The sequence below is a fragment of the Lygodium microphyllum genome, chromosome 29 (genome assembly GCF_053477565.2).
Source record: "Lygodium microphyllum isolate KBCC chromosome 29, Lygodium_microphyllum_v1.1.10, whole genome shotgun sequence".
Classification (NCBI taxonomy): Eukaryota; Viridiplantae; Streptophyta; class Polypodiopsida; order Schizaeales; family Lygodiaceae; genus Lygodium; species Lygodium microphyllum.
This window is the reverse complement of record NC_141163.1, coordinates 71220443-71234563: the sequence shown is the minus strand read 5'-3', so window position 1 is coordinate 71234563 and position 14121 is coordinate 71220443. Positions and strand designations below refer to the sequence as shown.

Sequence of the window (14121 nt, the reverse complement as noted above, 5' to 3'; positions counted from 1 at the left end):
TAGGATAAGGGAGATATGATTGACATGAAAACAAGGGCTAAGCAAATCAACCGAGATAGGGTCCTAAAGGATGAATTAGTTACTCTTTTCAATGCCTTAGTTCTAGAAAGTAGTGGTGTGATGAAGACTTGGGAAGAGCTTGTTCATGATTGTGATATCAATGATTAAGTCTACACAAAGACTTTAGGCATTTGCAATGAATGGGTATCAAAGAAGCTCACGTGTGGAGCTGGGTCCCTACCAAATAGAGAAAAATATATTGTAAACTTCCTAATTGGAAAAAAATAAAATCCTCTTCAATCCTCCACTAGTTTACTTTGACATGTATATGTTGTTGGATGCAACCTAGAAACCTTTGATCTTGTACATTTTATGTACAGAGATCCAATTACCATTGGGGTTGTTATTCTAGATGTAGCACATGGAGATGAGGGAATGAAATGGGACTCTATAAAGCTTGGAAAGGTTGTATCCACTCTACTACAAATGACATGTGAACCTAAACAATTCATGCTATTATCATTTCTTGATCGAAAGAAAATGGTAGCTTTGAAAAATGCTATTGAAAGCATTTCTTGTAAGTATCACATGCTAGTTGGTAGTATTGACTACCTACCAATGGATAGAACCTTTGCTTTTGGATCTATAGATTCCTTTGTGATTTTGACATTAGCGACCATGAAAAAAAGATTCATCAATTTTGAGTGATATATAAACAATATCAACAAGCCTTCCATTTTGGACTTTGAAGGCTTGGACAAGGAGTGCAATGATGAAGACCTTGAAGAAGACTAGAGGATTGCAAAGGCCATTTTGAGAAAGAAAAGAAAGTTATGAGAACTACAATCAAAGCATTGAATGATGCTCATGGGGTTGTATTTGATGTATATGCAAGTGGACTTACATCTAAGGTGGCATTGATAAATCACATGAAGACTATTACAGTGGTTTGCAACAATTAAGAGAAAAGAGAGGTTGAAGCACAATTGTGGAGAGTCCATGAGAGTGCCCAACAAAATTAAAATGCCCAAGAGATTCCTCCTACTAAAGTTCAAGTTCTTGAAGTACCACCCAAGGGCGTAGAGGAATCGAGCCAAGATTTAGCAAGTCTAATTATGAAAGAGTTAAAGGCTACTTCAAGTGTTTAAACTTCGTTCCTTCTCCTTTCATCAAGGAAGACACATTGATGTAATTTTGGTTTTTTCTTCAAACGTTACCTCCATTAGCATTTGTGATATTTTCTTTATTTGGTGATATTGCTTAAAGAAAATGTCTCTATTTTTTTTAATTTTCTGCAAAAGGTACCAAGCATGTTTAGTTTAAAAAATCTATGTAACTAAATCTTTTGCTAAAATAGTATTAAAGAGATCATTAAAATATATCATCCTTTGTGAGGACAATTGTTTAAAGGAGATATTATAATCTAGTGTGTAAGAATACTTATCACAATGAAAAGTTTGAGCTAGCTATGCAAAATTTAATTAAGATATTATCTCAATTAAACTCTCATATATGTGTTGCGTAATAATCTTGTCATGTTAGTTTTGGTTAGATTTGTCCACATGGTTAAATCTCTTATCTCTTATAATCTCTTTTACTACATCACTAGTGTATATCTATGAATGTACCTTAGTATAAGAGAGCCAAGAATATATTGCATATCCCAAAAAATTTTCACTGCACCCCCCAAAGGAGTTTGACCTCACTAGAAAATATTATAACAAATATTTCACCTCCAATGTGTCTTTTGAGATGTGTATATGGAATATTAAGATAAAATGCTTGTTACAATTCATCAGTTTAAATATCTATGGGATATAACTAGTTCAAAAATAGAATGCTTAGTCCTTAAGAAGAAACTATGAAAAATTTATCCAAATAGAGTATAAGCTATCCCAATTAAATTATCATATGTCACTTATATGTGATTGTAGTTTTGGTCACATGGTCAAATGTATCATGTTTAAATTTTATTTTAATAATTAAGACTAATAGACACATTTATTGTACATGCCATTTTGATGGCCTTTTTAGAATTTGAGTATGTTTAATATTATAATAACAAGATAATTTTTGTAACTAATCACAATCCTCTATTGTTAGTAACTTAAGTATACTTATAATTAGTGATAAAAAGTAGGTATGGAAAAATGACTTTATTAAAATAGATTTTACCTCAAAGAAATCATTATATATATTTTCTTTACCTCATGATATTACTCTTGGTTAGATTTGTCCACATGGTCAAATGTCTCTTTTCTTAAGACATCATTTATTAACTAGTGCATATGCATGTATTTGTCAATATGAAGTTAAATTTAGTGTTCTATGCTAGCTTATAGCTCAAACATTAAGTAAAATGATGAGGAAATAAATGAATCTAACGTGCTTCTTTTTCTTCTTTATAACTTCAATTAAGAAATGTATAGTTGCATATCTAACAGATTCAGCAATAGTAGAGCATGATGGTGTGATTGATGTGTCCTTGATAATAAATGCAACATAATTATGTATAATACTTAATCTCAATGGTATTATTTTACAATGATGCTTTGCTAAGTCTAAAAAGTTTCAAAGTTTTCAAATGGGAAAGCAATGGCTTGTTTTTTGACCAGGATATATGGATTTTCTTGAATGCAAAAAGGAAATATCATTTCTTCATGATTTGGGACTAAGAAGAACAATGTCATAGACATCCACTCAAAATCATATATAGGCAAGATAAGATGCGAGTAAAAGCAATGTTCAAGCATCTAAAGTATGTATGGGATTAATATGAAGATGTTTGTCAGCATACCAAGACTATTCTCATAGATGAATGCCCTCACAAAGGATGTCCAAATCCTATTGAGAACTGTATTTATCCAAAAACATTTGATATTGATTATGGAGACTCTATCTTGATCAAAGAACTTCTACCATACTTGACTTGCTTAAGAAAATACCATGATGCATGTTAAGTCATTAAGTTTGATCGATATGGACAAGTGCCAATTCAATATGGACATGAATTGTATGCACAATTCAAGGTTGTCATTGATGAATGGACTAGATTAGAGAATGATGATATTTCATCTTCATCATCAGCACTGCGAGACCATGATTGATAAAGATGGAAGATATATTCAACCTTCAATCATGTCTTTCTTTAAGAAACCATCTATTATATAAACATCCTCAACAAATACCTCATGTTATCCATCTCTTACATCGAATAACTTGCAATTATCAAAGTTAAAGCCGACTCCTTTAGTCTCTACTTTGAAAGATATGGAAGCAATGCAACTTGCATATCAGTTAGGATATCACAAACATTTCATAAATGGTAGTGCAGCTAAAAGTTTTATATAAAAACTACAAAAGTTGTAATTTTCTAATATACATTATGTAACAAGGTAGTGACTCTATATGGACTAATTTTGACTCCCATGATAAATATATCCCTTATATTAAGGGCTTTTGCATGGCTATGAAATATATGCTTGTTAGAAATTTAAATTGTTTTATGTAGTCACCTTGGTGTTTTTAAACACCACCAATATCAATGAGAGATCGAATCTACTTAATGTTTTTTATTATTTCAATAACATTAGTTAATTGTGTTGAAATTTCTTATGAAGTGGTTTAAGTCCAATTTTGTACTTTATATCTAACTAACAAATAAGTCTTTAAATATAATAATATTTATGTCTATTTTTTTGGAAACGCAAATCATTCGTCAAAGGTTAAATCTTTGGTCTTAGAAGAATCATAAACTTCTAGCTTGGTACATAAAACTTCGTTTTATGATATGAAAGTTCATTTAGTATTCAAAGTGTTAAGCTAGTTGATTTTGGCCAAAGCCAATATCCATCTTGTCCACATATTGTTAAGATAGATGGAACTTTTAAACAAAAGATATTTTTATATACATATACATACAAAAAATGTAAATGCGGTGAGCAATTATTTAACATAATTGTGTCTATTGGTTTACAAAAAAAAAGAACCATCACATCATAGGTTATCTAGACTTATTACTGTATGGTATTAGATCAAGTTATTAAACCACACCTAGTTAGTGGTGACTCTTTTAAGGTCTTAGTTCATGAAACTTATACATGTCACTTTAAATGATTCTATATCTAAAAGAAAAAACTCATATTGTAATATCATCAAATCCATAACATTATAAAATTTGGCTATAATAGCATATCTTCATATAATGTTTGAGACTCTTGTATTCTAAATTCTCTCTACGCTCCTTCAAACCTTTGTATTCTGATATCAAACTTGGAAATTTCTTGGGTATATCCTAACTAAGAGTCCTTAATGTTTCCACCATCATACAACATCGCATTTTGTTAGTATAGTAGAAAAGATAGAGTGAAATCCAAGTCTCCTAATAGCCACATAGCTTACACTTCATCACTTAAGCTCTCAAAATGTGTGATCTCACATTTGTAACATACAAAGTGCCTATTAAAGACAAAAGTAAACATAGTGCTTTCTTTCATTAACAAAAATAAGGCATTCATTAAAAATGAGACTTGGAAAATTCCCAAAATCTCTAATATGGTGTTACCCTTTTCCCATATTCACCTCCCTTTAGCTGCATGCACTAAAAGCACGCACCAAGATTAGGTCTTCACCACATCCACTACCAAGGGTGACCTCATAAGTAACCTAAGTAACGAGGTCGTGAGTACCAGCATAGTACACCTAATATGAGCTTTGCAACATGAGTTGGTTCGCCTTTATGTAGGACTCTTCTCCTCATTGCCTTCTGAACTATGCCTCATACTCATTTCATTTTCCCCAATCTTTTGCACTTTAGAGTAAACATCCTCCATTGACACTTCTAGGACTTCAAGGTTCTACAAACTCCTCATCCTTATTCTCTTGCATGGACCTTTGCATACCAATGCAAAATATTATATGCATATACTACTTACTAGACCTAAAAGTGTTATTTTGAACCACTCCTCTAATGTCACTTGCTCTTTATCTCCAAAAACTTGAAAGTAACTCAACACATGATACTCAAGAGTTTCACACGATGGACAATAGTTGGCATGACAATGGGTGCTTGACCTCAATGGAAGTCTAACTGAAATCCCATGTATTAAAGATGAAAAGTGAATAGATATGCTTATCCTTGTGGTGTGCAATCTTGAGAGCACTCTTCTTCTTCTTGCTTCTACTACATCTACTTGTGCTTCATATTGAGAGCGAGGGAGAGTGAGAGTGATAAAGAGAGTGAGGGACTTGAGAAGTGAAGCTTCTCTCTTACTGTACAATATTCTCTTCTTCTCCCTCTTCTTAGGTGAGAGGGGAATTGGAGAAGAGGTTGAGTTGTTTCTCTTCCTCTTCATGTTTCCTCTTCAGATTGAGCACTTGTGGATCGGATTGAGAGCTATGGAGTAGTGAAAGATGATCGAGCAAAACTGTACACATTGCCTAGTGAATATTTACATTTTTGCTAATTAATAGTCACATGTATGCTAGCATGCTAGTGATCAATTGCCTATATAGTGGTTAATGATTGACTATATACTACTTAACAATAGCTTATGCAAATATTTATAATTATATATATGCTAGTTAATAGTCAACTCTTAGCTAGTCGACAATCATCTGTATATTAGTATACTTGTCAACATGTATCTATATGCTAGATAACAATCATAATTATGCTAGCATGTTGGTTAATATGAACATCTATGCTAGTGAACATAAAACTACATGGTGGTTAGAAATCATCTACATATTAGTCAATACTAATATAAATGCTAAGGGAACTTATTATCTAGCTAGTTAACACTTGCATACTAGTTTACACTAATCTATATGCTAGTTAGTTAACAATTGAATTATACTCAACACTAACCTATACATTGACTAATTAACACCTATATGGTAATTAACCCTAATTTTGTGCTAGCTAATTCATATTGTATGCTAGTCAACACTAACCTATATGCTAGCTAGTTTACACATGTGCTAGTCAATGTTACCATGAATCATCAAGAAATACCCACATTTGTAAATAAGTTTTAACTAGAAATGTTCAAAGCCATGCTATTTGTAAACAACATGGACCATGACAATGTGATTATGGTCTAATGATCTCATAAGCATAACTTATAAATAACTCTTGAATTTTATGTTAATAATGTTAACTAGGGAAAACTTGTTGATAAACTTGGAGGGGTTTTGTAGTACCCTGATGGGACTGCGAGGATATACAAATAGCCTGATGGGATCACCAGGCTATGAAGAAATCTTGGCAAGGGTAAAACCTTGGAAAATCCACTATAAATAGATGACCTCAATCACATTTCTCACATTTTTTGGCTTTCAAGTGAGTCTCTTGGGGAGTGCATCCTTCTAAGTTGAAGAGCTCACTTACAAGACAACCTTGAGAGTATTCGATGCTTTGAGCAGATGGTTTTGACAATATTTTCGATGAGCCAGATTCCATTCATCGCATAATGATACTTTAAAAAAAGGAACCAAGGAGTATATAAATAAGATTGGGTTACTTATTTTAACAATAGCAAAAGGTAGTGTGTGATTGTTTGCTAGTCTTGGTTCTTGTTTCTAAATAAACAATGGGGCAATCACAAAGTGTTTTATATCTTAGGTATTTGGTCCTCTCATGGGCCACATGTATCTCACATATGAAGCATTGGGTTAGACAATAGCAATTAAGAATGTGTAAATTTCTTTTAATGGGCTAACAACCTAGCTTGGGCAATGTTAGTTCATGGTATGATTTTGTTTGATATTATTCAGACTTTATTATCCTTAAACAGGTAAAAATTAGTACATTAGTCTTGATTTATCATTATTTTAAAAATATTATTTAATGTTATACTTATTATTTATAAGTCATGTAAAATTTTTATTGAATAATTATATAATATCAGAATACATATATGTGTACATAATATGTATGTATGTGTATGTGAATGTTCTCGTTGTATAAAATATATTAATATTCTGAGCACTATTGTATGTTTACTTGTGTCTGTGTATAGTAAAGTACAAAAGCAATCAATGTTCTCATTCTTATTGTATGTTTACTTATCTTTTTCATGATTCTTTCACATCTCATGAATAAAAAAATAGACAAACTTTCTCATCAAAATGACTAAATTTTGATGAGAAACTTTCTCATCAAAATAGACAAAGTTTCTCATCAAAATGACTAAATTTTGTGAATTGCACATAATTGTCAAAATAATATAAGAATAGTATATGTATGTGTATGTGTGTTTTTAAAAACTTACACTTCCTTGTATGTTGAAAGTTAAGAATTTAAATGATTGAATAATGGTTCATTTTTTTGTTTATTCTATAAATTTTGTTATGTATTAATTGTTTCTTTGTTTTGTTTTATTGGAGCATTTGTTTCTAAGTTGTAGCTGGTGAGGTTATAGAATAATGATCATTGATCACTTACTTGCTACATCCATGTGCATTGCAGTATGAGCACACCGATTTTCCAAATTCCAAAGACAACCAATGCGTCTTCCTCTAACCTGCGCTTATAAGAAAAAAGTCACTAGGGATAGAGTAATAATTTGCCAGAGGTATTTTAGGTGGATATATGCCATTGAGAGTTCAATTTTTGCTATATTGTGTGGTGTGGTGGTGCACCTCACATTAGGGATCATCACTATGTACTCTGAATCGGCTGCCATATAAGTAATGGTGCCATTTCTTGATTGCATGCAGGATAGCCAACATTTCCTAGTCATAAACATTCATGGCCATCTCCTTATCTGTAAGCTTACGGCTCTCAAATGCAATTAATCCATGCTCCTGAAGCAAAACAGCCCCAATGCCATGGCCACTAGCATCACACTGTATAGTAAACTCTTTGGAGAAATCCGGGCATACTAGGATAGGAGCAGAAGTAAGTAGTTCCTTTAACTGGTTGAAGCTGCTATCTGTAAGAGCATCCCAAAAGAAAGCCTCTTTGTTCAACCTGTCAGTCAAAGGAGCTGCAATTGCCGCATAATGCTTTATAAATCGGCGATAGAATGAAGATAGACCAAGAAATCCTCTAAGAGAGGTAGTAGTAGTAGGCGTTGGCCAATCTCTTATGCATTGCACCTTCTTGGGATCAGCATGTATTCCTTTTTCACTGACTATATGTCCCAAGTATTCCACTTCAGTCTGTATGAAAGAGCACTTCTTCTCCTTAGCAAAAAGCCTATGATGTCTCATCACATCAAAAACCTTCCTCATATGTGCCAAGTGATCCTGTAAAGTCTTGCTATAGATCAAAATGTCATCAAAGAACACCAAGACAAACTGAAAGAGGAAAGGTTGCAAGATCTTATTCATCAAGCTTTGAAAGGTAGCTGGAGCGTTTGTAAGCCCGAATGGCATCACCAAGAAATGATATAGCCCACGATCAGTCCTAAAAGCAGTCTTGACTTCATCACCCTCTCGCATACGAATCTGATGATACCCTGATCTCAAATCAATCTTCGTGAAGAATCGAGCCCCCTTAAGCTCTTCAAGCAAATCATCAATCCTGGGTATAGGATACCTGTTCTTCACTGTTATCTTATTGAGGTCCCTGTAGTCAATGCACATTCTGAAAGATCCATCTTTCTTTTTGACTAACAGGACTGGAGATGCATAAGGTGAAGAACTTGGTTCGATGAATCCCATTTCAAGAAGCTCTTTGATTTGCTTGCCTACGTCCTCTCGTTCACATTTTGATAATCTGTAAGGTGGCTTATTGATTGTCTATGAGTTGGGCTCCAAATCAATGGGGTGATCCACCGCTCTCTTAGGAGGTAATGAAGTAGGTACTTCAAACAAATCTCTATACTCCTCAAGAAGAGATGTTAAGGCTGGATGGTTTGCTGAATTATTGGGCTGATCCTGTGTTTCCTTGTTCAAATGCAAAACAAATATTTGTGAGCGCTTCTTGTACTCTCTCTTGAGTTGTTGAATGGTGATAAGCTGAAAATCAGATCTACTAGGAATTCCCTGTAAATGGATAAGCTGTCCATTGGAGATAAACTCCATATATAATTGTGAGAAATCCATAGTGATCCTCCCTAATGTCATCAACCAATCACAACCAAGTACAATATCTATGGGTCCCATTTCCAAAGTGATCAGGTTTACTTTGACTTCAAAATTTTCAGCCAACTGCAAAGAAACCTATGGGCAAATCTGTGTGCTGATTTCTTCTTCACCATTAGCCACTTGTACTCTAATGGGCTGCTGTAAGTCTGTGGGAACACAATTTAACTTGTCCATGATGGACTTATTGACAAAACTGTGAGTACTGCCACTATCTATCAGGATGAACACTGGCTTTCCACATATGCTTCCCTTCATACGAAGTGTATTAGGGCTCTTAGATCCCATCCAAGCATCCATAGAGATAGAACAATTAGTGGCAGCAAGCGACTCATCACAAGATCCACCAGGGTCAAACGGAACATGTCCACCTGGATCAAAAGGAAAAGAGTCGGCTGGATCATAAAAGTACTCCTGTCCAACGTCCTCCTCAAAATCTTCATTTTCAGCATTGATTGCCACTGCATTAGCTTCATCTATATTATCTTCAAAGTCCTCAAAAACTAGCATACTCTGAAGCTTTGGCTTGACATTTTTGTATACACACTTTGAAGCATGATCAGGTGTATACTTTTCTCCACACTTGAAGCATAAGCCCTTGTCCTTCCTTTCCTTGTAAAGATCCATGGGAATAGATTTGGGATTTGTATTAGGTTGAAGTGGAGTTAGGCTTGTTGTCACCCTGCTTAAATTCAACCTTTGGACTGTTTGCTGCCCTGAAATTACTTTGAGACCTAGAAGCATTGAATGGAGGATAAGTTGGTACCCGTTGTCGTATTGCTGCGCATTCAAAGTGTGTAAACCACCCAAAAGTTGTGCATGGGATTTGGTACTTTGTACATACTTAGTTGTTGTGATAACATTTATTTTATGCGTATATGTATAGTGGGGAGGAGTTGGAGACAAAAGTGGCGAATATGATGAGATGCTTTCAGCCTATGTTGAGCAAGGTTGAATGGAAAGCACAACTGATGCTGGTGAACATGTTAGGACTTTGTCTTCTCCTTCTCCAGCTACATCAAAAATACCTAATGATAATAACCCTCCACATCCAGGAGTTGGAAAGAAGGAGGCTAAGCATTGAAATGTGCTATGAGAAGCATGGAGTTATCACTGTTACAGTGTGTGCTTGTTTTGGGTTACAATGTGTTGTTTACATGGGCGCCAAAGATATGAAACAACAGGCTTCTGTCTTTAATCCGGTGCTGGATATGGATCCGAGGCTAGTTGTTGGTCTCTTTGACCTTCCGAGAGACGCAGATATTAGTATATTTGTTCTCCGTTTTGGCGGGGAGTGTGAACTCGTATGGTTGACTGACAAGAATGCCTTAGCTGTATTTTCAGATATTGCAAGAGCCGCAACTGCAATGCGACGAGTGGATCATGCTTCTGCATACAGTGGTGCTGTACGAGCATTTCTGCCCACCTCTGGATCAACCGCCCATGGATGGGGCTCTGCTGAAACTAGGGTAACCATAAAAGGCTCAGCACGTAGGAGAAACATTCAAGAGTCGAGTTGGTGTGAAGATGCTAATTGGGGGAGAAAGGAGAGAAAAAGCGGAGGAAGTCACGAACAGGGAGGGGAAAAGTGGAAGTCACAAACGGAAAGATAGGAATCTAAAGATAGAGGGAAGAACTGACGCCAGAGGAAAGATGGCGAAAGGAGAGGGGCCCCTTCTTACGGTAGTATGCATCTTCATGATAGTTTGGCCGGTACAGAGGACTCAGGGGACTTTCCGAAACTTGAAATCTTCGTCATCGTACTGCACATCGACGATTTTCTGGCACTCGAGAGGCTCCTCGATCATCTCGTGTGCATGATTTTCAAGACCAAATCTTTGTTCACAATGCCCTCCATTGTGGAAGTTCAGTGAATACTCCTCTTGGAGTGTAATTGGCCCATAGGACTTGCTGCAGACTTGAATAAGCTATGGAGGAGCATCGAAGAGAGCTAGGCCATGGCGATGCCCGCCCAGGGTGCCCTGTGAACACTGGAGCCTCTGCAGTCCCTCTCGTCTCGCCGCCCGCTGGGTTTCAAGTCTTCATTCTGCGGAGAGAAAATCGCGTTCGAGCTCGCCAAACCAGATCAATGCCGCCGCAAGCGTGCGACTTGTGCATCGGCGTCCTTCCAGCACATAACTAAGCAGTTTCGGCAGGATACGAAGGGGAAAAGAATTTGAATTGGAAGGGCAAAGATACAAGGACTCTTTCACGTGGAATGCCGAAGATCCAGACTATGAAGTTACAGCTTTTGCAAAGCGCACGGTGAAGGATTTGAATCTTCCTGCCTCATTTTTACCACATATTGTGCAGTCAATTCAGGGACAAGTGTCTGAATTCCGTTCTTATGAATGCCTTGAGATGACCATAGGAGAGAAAGTACATTGTCTAAAGGACGTTGGAAATTTTGACAGCAATCTAGAAGAGTTTGTGAGGTCTTTTTGCAGGGATCTTGAACTTGAAGATCTTGAAGTTGGCCCCGCTATTGCTGTAGCAATTCGTGAACAGCTGTATGAGATTAAAGATCAGAGTATATCTTCAGGACATGCTTAAATTGGTCAAAGCAGAGAGAAAAGAGAGAGAGTCATTGGGGTCAAGTGTGCCCTACAACCGCCTGTTTCCATAAATCTATTTTTCTTACCTATTCGTGCTGGTAATAATGTTTACAGACTTTATTCATTGGCCTCTGGATCTCTGTTGGAGAGTATGATATCTTTGGAAGAAATTCAATAATAGCTCCTCTCAGTGAATTTGGACTTTGTTGGATACCTTTCATTAGTTTCCTGGTCCTGGCAAGGTCCAAAATTACAGTCAACTCAGTTGTTCTCTGGTGCTCTTATTCCCAAGTCCAAGATTTCATTGGTTTCCTGGACTGAAGAGAAATTCTGAATTTCTTCTTCAACACTTAGCCGAAGGATTTAGACAAATACAATCAGGGAATTGCTGCTGCTTTTGGCCACTTATTGTTTTTGAAGGACCGATTGTGCTATGTTCTACTGAATCATGTGGAGTCTATGTCTAATTCTACGCAAATGTATTGCGGTTAAAGACAGCAGTTGTTGATGAAGATAAATCAGAGCTTGCAGAAGGAGAACCATTCTGTCCAGCTTGCTTACAGATCACCCTAAACTGTATTAAAACCTAAGGAAGAGTGGATATTGAAATAAAATATAAGGATCTTTGGTTACCAAGGAAAGGATCACTTGTTGAAATACCAAAACTGTTCATGACAGCATATCAAGAACATGGGTTTGCTCAGTTTCTTTGTTGTAACTCTATGATTATGACAAGGAATATAGTGAACTTTGACATCCAATATTTGCGTTCTTCTTGTTAGCCTCATTTCTTGCTGTACCTTGAACCCTGTGTTCTGCAGCTCTTGCACGATCTCTTCGACACCGTAAGCTCCCACTAGGCATATGATTGCTGCCATAAATGTTACCAACTTGTCCCTGCTTTAAAACAGTCCTTGGTTGTCCATAACTTGGCTAAAATGAAGACTCTTTCCTATACTTTCTTCCATAGTGCTCCGCAAGCTCAATAGCCTTGAAAAGTGAAGTAGGATTTTGCGCCATAACATCAGCCGACAAAGATGGCTCTAAACCATACATAAACTTGTGAAGCTTGGCCTCATCACTGATGCTTTCCACATACATGGTCAAGTTGAGGAATTGGTTTGTATATTCTCTTACACTTAGACCCCTTTGTTCCAAACCATACCATCTCCGTGCTAGCTTCTCTTTTTCAAGAGGCGAAACAAAGACTTCAGCCATAAGTGCCTTGAAAGCTTCCCAATTCTCAATAAGTACATTCTCTTTCTTGATATACCTTCAACAAGTATGGGAAAATCCTTCTAGATGCAAGGAAGCAAAGTGAATCTTCATATCATCAGTTTTAGGATATATATCAAAGTAGGACTCCATCTTAGAGGTCCATTCCTCTAAGTCTGATGGTGAAGATGACTGGCCATTAAATTTGGCTAAAACAATTTTGTCCTTGAAATCTCTTTCATGAAGGGGTTGCTGTCCCAAAATTGGCTGATCAGGATTTCCAAGTATAGAACCTCCAAATTGAGACTGAAATCTTCCAACAGGTGGCTGAGAATTACCATGTAATCTTCCTGTTGGTAAAGTACCCCTGGAATTTTGAGTATGCAGTCCAAAAACTTGAGTATTGGCCCCATTCAAACTGCCCAAATAGTCATCATGCCTTTGTGAAGCTTCTCCTACTTCATACTGACTATTTGGAATGCCTCTTCTTCCAATAATCCCATTTCCATGACCATTTTGGTTAGATGGCTGAAGTGGGACTGAAGGGCCACTGTTTGAACAAGCCTTCTCATTAACTTCTTTTGATGCCATTTGCAATTGTATGAATTTAGAGATTTGTGCCATGAGTTGGTCGTGGGATTCTACCAACTTATCAATAGAAGCCTTGGTCTGATCAGTAGATTGAACCATCTGCTCCATTTTTGACAAGATGGCCTCATGTCGTTCCCTATGTCTTTGTTCATGGGCACACAAAGTATCAGTGAGTATACTAATTTCTCCTTGTTGTTGAAGCTCTTCAGGGTTCTCTTGAAGTGTGCTATCCATCATGGAATCCCTGATTTGCTGAGCATAATCCTCCTGGACCTTATTTTTGCCTTTATGTCCTGCTATATTAGTGCAGTCCTGCAGTACCCCCTGTCAATAAAACGGCTATAACTTTGGCTAGGAAACTCCGATTTCAGAACTTTTTTGTGCGAATCGAAGCTAACAATGCCCTCTTCGAGATGAGCTATAGAACGCTATAACAGGTTTAGGATAGAAAATTCTGTAGCTGGATTTCAGAGTCTGAACTGTCCAGTCCTGCAACCTGTCTAGACCTGTAAGTGCCCTGTTTTGACCCTGTAATGCAAGATAGTAACCCCAAATGGCTACCAAACCTTGCAAAAGGGTATATAGGACATGTGGGTACCCTGTAGTACCTGCACCTGTGCTTCAGCAATGAAGGGTAACCACCTGTAAATACCTTGTAAGTGACCTG

General features: G+C 36.5%; 1 pseudogene; it reads left to right on the top strand.

Moving 5' to 3' along the window:
• The first annotated feature begins 435 nt into the window (after positions 1–435).
• Positions 436–1148, top strand: LOC148010774 (uncharacterized; annotated as a pseudogene).
• Positions 1149–14121: the final 12973 nt, after the last annotated feature.